The following is a 10,023-nucleotide window of genomic DNA, read 5'->3' on the forward strand; positions in this document are numbered from 1 at the left end:
TGTCTGGCCCAGCCCGCCTCTGTTCCACTCAGTCCTAGATCTGATCGACTCATGGCATGAATGTGATTTTCTTTTTATCTTTTAGGCTTACAACCTGCACCAGCTCTGGCTTATACTTTCATCACTTACTAGAACCATTTAGGTAAGAGCCTATTATGACATCATAGCTGGTGACATAGTTTCCATGGAGACCATTATGATGAAATGATCACGAGACTGATACAGGGGCGGATTGAGAACTTAAAGTGGCCCTGGAAAAAATAATTTGCAGTGGCCTCATGTGGGAGGGACCAAGTCAACTGGAGGTGGGGCCAACACAAAAGTAGTTGGGATTTAGAACTACTGGGATTTGGTTGTAGTAACATTAAGGAAAACTTAGATGTGATGACTTAAGACACAGTGGGTCATCTCTAAGACAATGCAAGGAAAAACCTGCCAGCACTGTGTTATATAAATACAGGAATGGATTTGGATGATCTGCAATAGGTTTATGCCTCCTACAACTTATTTAGTTGCCTACTAACACATCCTTCCAATATTCCTTTAATAGAAACATATCTGACTTTGTTTAATAAGCTTAACTATTACAAAACATGATGGCAGAATTGTATTTGATCAGTCTTCCAGAGCAGCATATGAGCTCCTTACCCCAGTGTTACATCTTTCCCTGATGTCCCGAGATGCACACTACCAGTCAAATCTCTCTCTATATAATATATGAATATGTGTACTGTGTGTTTTAAAAAATGACATTAAAAATAATGCTTATAATAAATGGCTATCCAGTGCGATCACCACAAAGGTGGAATTTTGTAAGCATCTAAAAGAAAACACTTTTTTTGTAACAATTGTGTATGAGCCCTAAATGTGAGCTGTGATTGGGGGTGTTTGAATTAATAACAGTGCAGGGAGGAGTTGCAGACAATGGTATAAGTGAAGGGGAGAGCTATTCCAAGGGTTGCTGGTGATATATTAAGTACAAAGGAGGAAGGATTAATAATATTGTCAGTGCAATGGGAACTGGCCATATGTTCTACAAAATGAACTGAAGATGGGACCAATGCAAGGTAGAAGGCAGGCAATGGAATCAATGCAAGAACCACTAAAATATCACCAGAACTGGAATAAGGCTCTGGGGGTGGGGAAGGGGGGGGGGGGCAGGGCACTTAAGAGAGGAGGGTTATCATTTTAGATACATTTTAGACAAATACACAGGCAAATCTGTGTGTACTATTGTTCGTTGCACGCAGCTCTGCCTTCACAAGCAGTACAGTGCGAAGTAGGACATACCTCCCAACTGTCCTTTTAGTCAGACCAAATCCTGACTAAGCGAGACAGTCACCCAAATTCCGGACTGCCCTGCCAGATTCATGGCAGACTGTCCTGCTCTCTCCTACCTGTTCTTGTCACTTTCATCACCTGTGGCTGATGGTGTCTTTAGCTCAGTTCCTGCATGTCTGGATCCTGGAATGTTGGAGGCCCTATTTGGAAAAAAATATGGGTGCAAAACTCCAACCAGCCCCGGCATTAAATCAATAGCACCCATATTTAATAATTAGGCCTCCCTCCAGTCCCAATATTAAAGTAATAGTACCTACAATTGATAAATAGATCTATTTCCCTCCAACCAGCCCGGACATAGAAGTAATAGTATTCCCATTTATTTAATAAACCTATTTCCCTCCCTCCAAACAGCCCCAGCAATAAATTAATAGCATTTATGTTTAATATAAACATTTCCAACAACCATCCCTGGCATTAAATAATTAATATTCACATTTAATAAATAGCCCTCCTTCCCAAATTCAGCCCCACATTCAATTAATAGCCCCAAACCAACCATCTTAATTTAATAGGACCCACCAATAAATTAAATTGCCTCACCGTCACCCCACTATTAAAATAGTGCTCATTAAATAATTAGCCCCCACCTAAACTCCACCATTATATTAATACCCTACCTCCCACCAAAGTGCTATTAAAACAGCTGCCCTCCCTTCTCTCATATCACACAATATATTAAGAACCCCCCCACTCCCTCACACATTATAGTAACATACACCTCTCTTCCCTCACACATTTTAACAAGCCCCCTCTCTATAGTTTGATATAGGCATCCCCCCTCTCCCTCCCTATAGTTTTGTATGGCAGCCCCCCTCTCACTCCCTATAGTTTTGTATGGCATCCCCCCTCTCCCTCCCTATAGTTTTGTATGGCAGCCCCCTCTCAATCTCTATAGTTTTGTATGACAGCCCCCACCCCTCCCTCCCTATAGTTTTGTATGACAGCAATATAGTTTTGTATGGCAGCCCCGCCTTTCCGTCCATAAAGTTTTGTATGATAGATCCCCCTTCCCTATAGTTTAGTATAGGCAGCCATCCCCCCTCCATATAGTTTAGTATAGGCAGCACCCCCCTCCCTATAGTTTAATATAGGCAGCCCCCCTCCTTATAGTTTAGTAAAAGCAGCCCCTCCTTGCTATAGTTTAGTATAGGCAGCCGCCTCTCTATCATTTAGTATAGACAGCCCCCACTATAGTTTAGTATAGGCAGCCCCCCCTTATGTCCCTATAGTTTAGTATAGGCAGCCCTCCTCCCTTTAGTTTATTATAGGCAGCCCCCTCTATAGTTTAGTATAGGCAGTCCCCCTATAGTTTAGTATAGGCAGCCCCCCTATAGATTAGTATAGGCAGCCCCTCTTCCCCATAGTATAGGCAGCCCCCCTATAGTTTAGTATAGGCAGCCCCCCACTCCCGATAGTTTAGTATAGGCAGCCCCCCACTCCCTATAGTTTAATATACGCAACCCACTCACTTACCTGTAGCTGCTCTGGCCAGCTTCGCACCGCAGATCAGGCAGACAGGAAATGAAGTGAGACTTCCTGTCTGCCGCACAGCACTGTGGGACCCCATACAGCAACAGGCAGCCTAGCGATTAGCTGCCTGTTGCTGTCCACTGACCACCAATGCTTTTGATGGCTTACCTCTCACATTATATCCAGTTATAATATATGGATGATATTCTGTCTTCGCTAATGTAAGTGTGAGTGATAAGCATGTCATTGTATCTGTATAGGATCCCTTTCCACTTCTATATAGATGAATCATATTGTAAGCCATAAATGGCAAGGTTCATCTCATTAGACTGTAAGCTCCTACGAACAGTACTCCCTCCCCTCATTTGTGTAGATGAATCACACTGTAAGCCCTAGCAGGCAAGGTTCATCTCATTAGATTGTAAGCTCCTACGAGCAGCGCTCCCTTCCCTTATATCACTACAGGGATATACAGAAATATGCAATTATATACATGTGATCCAGGAGAAAAATCAATCGCCACACGTGGACTCAGGAAGGAATTTTTTTCCCCTCTTTGAGAAAAATGAAATGTCTCCAAGGGTTTTCTTTGCTGTCCTCTGGATCTATATAGATGAATAACTCTGAAAATAGATCCCAGGGAGCCCCAAACATGACTAGAACAATGGCTACTATAACAGAAATACTGGTGAACTGGTCAAAATGACTGCACCTAGATACTTGGGGTTCCCTGGGCGCTGGCAGTGTTTGCACAAGGGCCCTGGAATACTATTGGAGGCCCTTAGTACCACGGAGATAGACTGCCAGCTGATGTATGGAGTGGGTCAGCCAGACGTGAGTCGTTCCCATGCCGCAATACTCTTTGGTGCTATCTCATGTTAGGAATTTACGGGAAAGTGACTGATTCTGCATAAATCTCAGATGGAGATTATTATGTAAGAAAAGGTCACATGAGGGTCATTATTATGTAAGAAATGGTCACATGAGGGTGATTATTATGTAAGAAATGGTCACATGAGGGCTAGTTAATCATTATGACTACAGGTACAGTTATGGAATATTTTACCTGGAAAACCATTAACCAGATAATTCTGAAAATCAGAAAGAAAGAATGTAAATATTTGTTGCTATGTGGTGATGTCATACACACAGACATGTTTAGAAAGTGTCTTCTTCAGTTACTGTGGGGAGCACTGCTTGTAAACAGTCATGAGGAAAGGAATGTCAGGGGTGTAATTATTTATATTTTAGTATCTTTAAGGCAAAGTGCTTCCAAATATAGAAAACAACCTTCATCAGAAAGCATATACTGTGGATAATAGATCCCATACCCGTAGTGTAAAATAATGTAATGGTGATGGTTGATTTCTCAGCCTTTTTGACCACGGTGCAGGTACATTGGCCACACACTGGGTAATCCCACTCCTACAGACATTGGCTAATTAATAACAGTAATATATATTTACATAAAATGCTGTGCATGACATGCATAGAAATACATACATAAATACATCAATATAATATTGGGACTTTTCTAGCAAAACCATAAAGAACATCTTAGTGTATGGATATATAATATGAAATCCCTAATGTGAGGCATACTTCAGCATATTTTAAAGGGACGTTCTGGATACCTGGGACCAGGGCCGGTGCAAGGTTTCTCGGCGCCCTAGCCAAAGTTTCAAATGAATAATGCACTATATACGTATTACTTAACACTGTTAACAGAGCGATGCAGGCAGCCTATCCTGAGGACGGGCATAGGGGGCCGAATGGCATATTACTCAGTGTGGACACTTCATTCATTAATAGAATATTGTACTGTAGTACATAACACATACTCATGCATCACCAGATGGGCCGGCCCAAAATAAATTTAATTTGTCTTCCTCAGCTTGTCTCTGTTCCACCCAGTCATAGACCTGATCTAGTCATGAAAAAAAAAGAAAGGAAAAACCTTTTGGTGCTTGGTATGATAGTAAAAGCGGGTCACCAATGCATGGGGTCTGCGTCCTCAAAAACACATGAAGTAAAGAAAGAAATAACAATGGTCATTCGCGCTACCAAATCAATTAAATCTGCACTGCGGACAGTAAAAAATGTGTTTTATTTCTTCTATAAAAACATATCAATAAAAAAAACTCATAAATACTGTGGATCCACAATTATATATTGAATTATTATACCACTATATCCCTGAGTAAATATTGAAGCACAAAGAATCCAAACTTAAAGTGCACCTATATTGATTGATAACAGTATTCATATAGATAATAATATAACAGTAATCATATAAATAGTCGTATAACAGTAGTCATATAGATAGTTAATCAAGCTTCTCAAACCAGGTATTGTAAATAGTGATGATGTCGGTATAATTCTCATAAGAAAGCGCTATAACAATTACTCGTGCTAGATCAGTGTTGGCTAACCTGTGACACTCCAGGTGTTGTAAAACTACATGTCCCAGGATACCCTACCAGCAATAAGCTGCTATATATTGGTAAAGCATGCTGGGACTTGTAGTTCCACAACACCTGGAGTGTCACAGGTTAGCCAACATTGTGCTAGATCTTTGGAGATCTTTAAATAATATCCTAAAATAGCAGAGCAAGATCCATGACAGGAAGAAAGGGTTAATAAGGGAGTAATAGTCCGTGTTTCTGTAGACTAATTCCATCCCACCAGTGTCTCATCTCTGCTTTAAGCAAGCTTTCTAATTTATTAAAGTCTCTAGAGAGACTATGATCTCTAGATGAGGCACCGGGGGGGATTTTTCTCATTCAATAAATAAGACTGTCTTCTTTTATTTCTCTCCTCAAAACAGGACAAAGAAGCCATAACAGCACCCAAGGATGCAGATAAATATGACAAAAAGAAAGAAAAAAACCTTTTCGTGCTTGTTATGATAGTAAACGCGGGTCACAAATGCATGAGGTCTGCATCCTCAAAAACACATAAAGTAAAGAAAGAAATAGCAATGGTCACTTGCGCTATCAAATCAATTATATCTGCACTGCGGACAGTAAAAAAATGTGTTTTTATTATCTACTATAAAAACATATCAATAAAAAACCTCAGAAATATTGTGGATCCACAATTATACATTGTATAAACTTCCATTTACAATGCAGCGCCGCTTTAAATTTAAGCGCTGAAGAGGCTGAACACGCCGGAGATGAAGAATCCGGAGATTCATACATTTACCCACTAGTGTGTTATCTCCACTACTGCGTGATAAAGTCCTGCAGACCATCGCCTTCTGCATATGTTATTTTCTAAGTTCTTTTGCCATTTCTGCCATACCCTACCATACTGCATCTTGAAAACCTTTGTAACCAGTGTTTAATAAAAAAACACTTCATTTATTACACTGTTTTTGTGGTTTTATATTGGGAATCCAGACAGTATGATCTTCCAATCTTCACCTTCTTTGTAAACTGGCTGCCTCCTGTTTAGTAAAGGCTCTGCCCACTTATACTCACTTGTACAAAAAAACAGGACCAAACATTCACCCCTGCAATACAAGCAGCAAATTTACCCTCATCTCCTGCCCTTTCACCCCACTGCCCACTACCACCAGAGACACACAGAGGCGCATGGGAGAAACAGGAGCATGCAAAGGACATACATACCAGATACAGGAAAACAGGGATAGCTGCATAAGACACAAATACATAAGTTCACTTATAACAGAAAAGGAAGAGCATTTTTGGGTATAAACTTGTCAACTGGAAAATCCCATCTGAAAGTGATTTAGTGGTATTATATTTTATCTTTATGTACACTATGTATGGATTTATCTGTACTGTTTAGTTGATATTGATATCTTGTGAAGTAAAAGAGATTATGTATTATGCATTTGTTTGTGTGTTCATGATAACCAGATAACGTATGATTTAATAGTTTGTCCTCACTAAGACTGCATACAGACTACAGATATTTTCTCCCAATATGTTATCTATAACAATTTTACCAATGACTGATAATAAAAAAAAAGTCCCAATCAGCATGTTGATTCCTGTGCATACACTATACATGTTTTACATGATTTACCTTCAATCTGTGCTCTTTATCTGTCAAAATCATCAGCTGAAAAGATCGTGACTCTGTAAACTCGATGGAGATCCGGATCATGAGTGCATACACACTGCAGGATTGGAACAAGATTGTTCCATCGTTGAACAAGATTTTTAGTTCAGTGATTGCAGAGATGGCCACTAACCGGTATTAGCGCAACTGAACAGGGAGGCGCGCAGTCTAACGTACCCCCGGTATTCACCAGGGATCCCTGCAAGGGAGCTTGGGCTTAGCTGCATAGGGTACGCAGGTCACGGTTCTCAAAGACAGTCACCGGTGTAGCGACAGTAGTAGACAGGCGTAGTCAGGCTTTCCAAGTCAAAGCCACACGAGTAGAGCGCTACACAGGGAGGATCCAGAGAGTAGTCAGGTCAACCCAAATAATCAAACCAGCTGAGCAAAAAGGTACCAAATCTTAACACAGGAGAATAGTAGGAAGCTGAGTCAGAACCGGAGAATACTGGATCAGAAGTAACAGGAGACACTGGAGTAGGGAGTAAACCAGGATGCCCAATCAAGGTGCACCTGATTGGGTGAAGGAGATTCTGCGGTCAGACACGCTGACTGCCGACAGGTAAGCGCCCCAATGCCTAGTAACAGGGCGCGAGTCGGCTGGGCATGCGCACGCACAGCGTGCAGGAAAACAAGGGAGGGTTCCGTTGTCTACCACGGCTGTCGGAAGGGTGCAGGTGCCCGTCTCCTAAACCTAGTGTCAGTGCGGAGACGGTACCTGACAGATACGATGAGCTTTGGAGCGATAATCGCTCATCGTTGCAGTGTACACACTAATGCAATATTGGACAGAACAGCCGTTTATCAGGTGATTGGCCTGATAATTGCCTGAAAACCCTGTAGTGTGTACCCAGTCTTAGAATTCATTGAAAGAGATGTGTGTTGCCTATGAGGATGGACCTGGTTGTGTATTACACCCGAGAGTTAGTTGTGCTACTCACCATATTTATTTTGTTCAGTCTATTACAGGGCACAATACAATATCTAGACGCACTACCAGCCAGCTAGGACTACATTTCCCAGAGTCCCCAGCGGCCAGCCAGAGATTCCTCAATCGCACATGCGCAAGACTGGGTGTCGGGTCTTGTGTCGGAGCTAGAGAGAGTCAGAACTAGTGAGCTGTGGGCCCTGGTGCAGGGAGGAGGGCCCACTGCATCTGCCATGCAGTGGGCCCCATTATCTCCATGGGCCTCGGTGTACTGCACCTGCCACACCAATACACAGGAGAAAAAGGAGTATGAAGAAGAGAGGGAGGGAGAGAGAAAAAGCCCCCCAAAAACAAACAAAACCTGGAGGAGTAGAAGGAAAATTATTGAGACTCATCTACTGTATAAGTGAGGAATATTTGTGATGAGGACAAAATTGATAGAGACAGATGTTTAATGATATATGTATGTGATGAGACAGATCATCATATGATGAGTAACACCAGTGAAGAGGAATTTCTGTAAGGATATGAAACATCTGTGAGGAGACATTTATGTAATGATAAATATCTATAAGGAGAAGTGGAGAGCTGCATTTATAAAATCGAACCCAGGATTTTGTTAGTAAATAAGAGAAACCATGATACACATTAATAACAGGAAGCAGCGGTGAGAGTGAGCTACATGAGTATATCATGTCTGAAGAAGTTTATAGACTGAGATTATTAATTTGTTTAGTACACCATCTGCATCTATATTATACAGATTTCAGAGACTGGGTTACAGTTCAATATTTAATCTACCTCAGTAGTGATACTATTATATATATCTATAATATAAATGTCAAGTGGCGTGTGTTAGTCTGTCTGTGTGTGTGTGTCGAAAAAATAAAACCAAGCTGCAGCGCCACCTGCTGGGCAGAGTTATACACTGACCTACTAAATTCTTAGTGTGTGTGGGAAAAAAAATTCAGAAAGGGCTGAAATTTGGTATACTAAGATGTTTTTAATTTGGTAATTTAATTTGTTAATTGTTAAAAGTGTTTATAAAGATTTTAAAAAAATATATATATATTTCTTGAAGGAGAAGTGACAGTTGGGAGTGGTTGGTGGTTGCCGGGGGTGACAGTGGGGAGTGGTTGGTGGTGGAGGCCTGGGCTATGGCCCAAATGCATGACAAGAACCTTTTTAACACCTTAAGTAGCTTGATTTGACTAGAATGCATGAGTATCATGCACGGGATAACTTGTATATATATATATATATATATATATATATATATATATATATATATATATACACACACTCATATAATTATATATATATATATATATATATATATATATATATATATATATATAAAACTAAATGAGAAGCAGCTAGCAATGGAACGACAGCCTGGCCAGGAATTGAGGGATTTTGCAAGATTCAATGGCTGCACTGTAAATGTTTTAGTGTATTATAATATTAACTAGTTAATATTTATTCTAAGTAATGAATAATTTAGTAATTATTTGCTGGCTATTATAAAGTAATTTAGCGTGATATGATTTTTATATAGGTGTTAGACATAGTGATATTTTATAGTGAGTTAGGATTAGGTTATAGAGAGAATTTTGTAGTCTATTAGAAGTAGTATAATGTCAAAATTATCTAGATGCTAGAACATCCAAATTTACTAATATATTTATAGTTGAATACTAAAACTCATAAAAGTGTTTGTGATTTTAATTATTAAGTATTCCCTAATTGTAATTCTATTTAAAATATATATTTTCAAAGTAACTATTTTTATATAAAAGAACAATCCTATCGTGTGTCAGAGTTGTGTGAAGTAGGTGTGGTTACAGGGGGTCCCTGAGACGTCTCTGGTCATTATATTCATGTCCATACATACCCAGACTAAGAAGACTTGGCGGAGGCACTGTGCAATAAGAAGTAAGTGATACACAAACAAAGAATTTACAGATACACCCATTAGTTGAAGTAAGGGGGTGTTACATGAACAATGAAGGATATTGTAATTTCTGGGCAGCATACAACAGTCTATTTAACCACAGAGAGATAGGTTAATATGTCAGCAATGTGAAGTGCTTTAAACTGAGTTACCAGTATATTATACAACTACTGTGTGAATTGGTCAGTAAAAATATACTACATTATAAATAGTCAACAGGACTTTCAGAGTGAAG

This window comes from Mixophyes fleayi, chromosome 1 (genome assembly GCF_038048845.1).
Source record: "Mixophyes fleayi isolate aMixFle1 chromosome 1, aMixFle1.hap1, whole genome shotgun sequence".
Lineage (NCBI taxonomy): Eukaryota > Metazoa > Chordata > Amphibia > Anura > Limnodynastidae > Mixophyes > Mixophyes fleayi.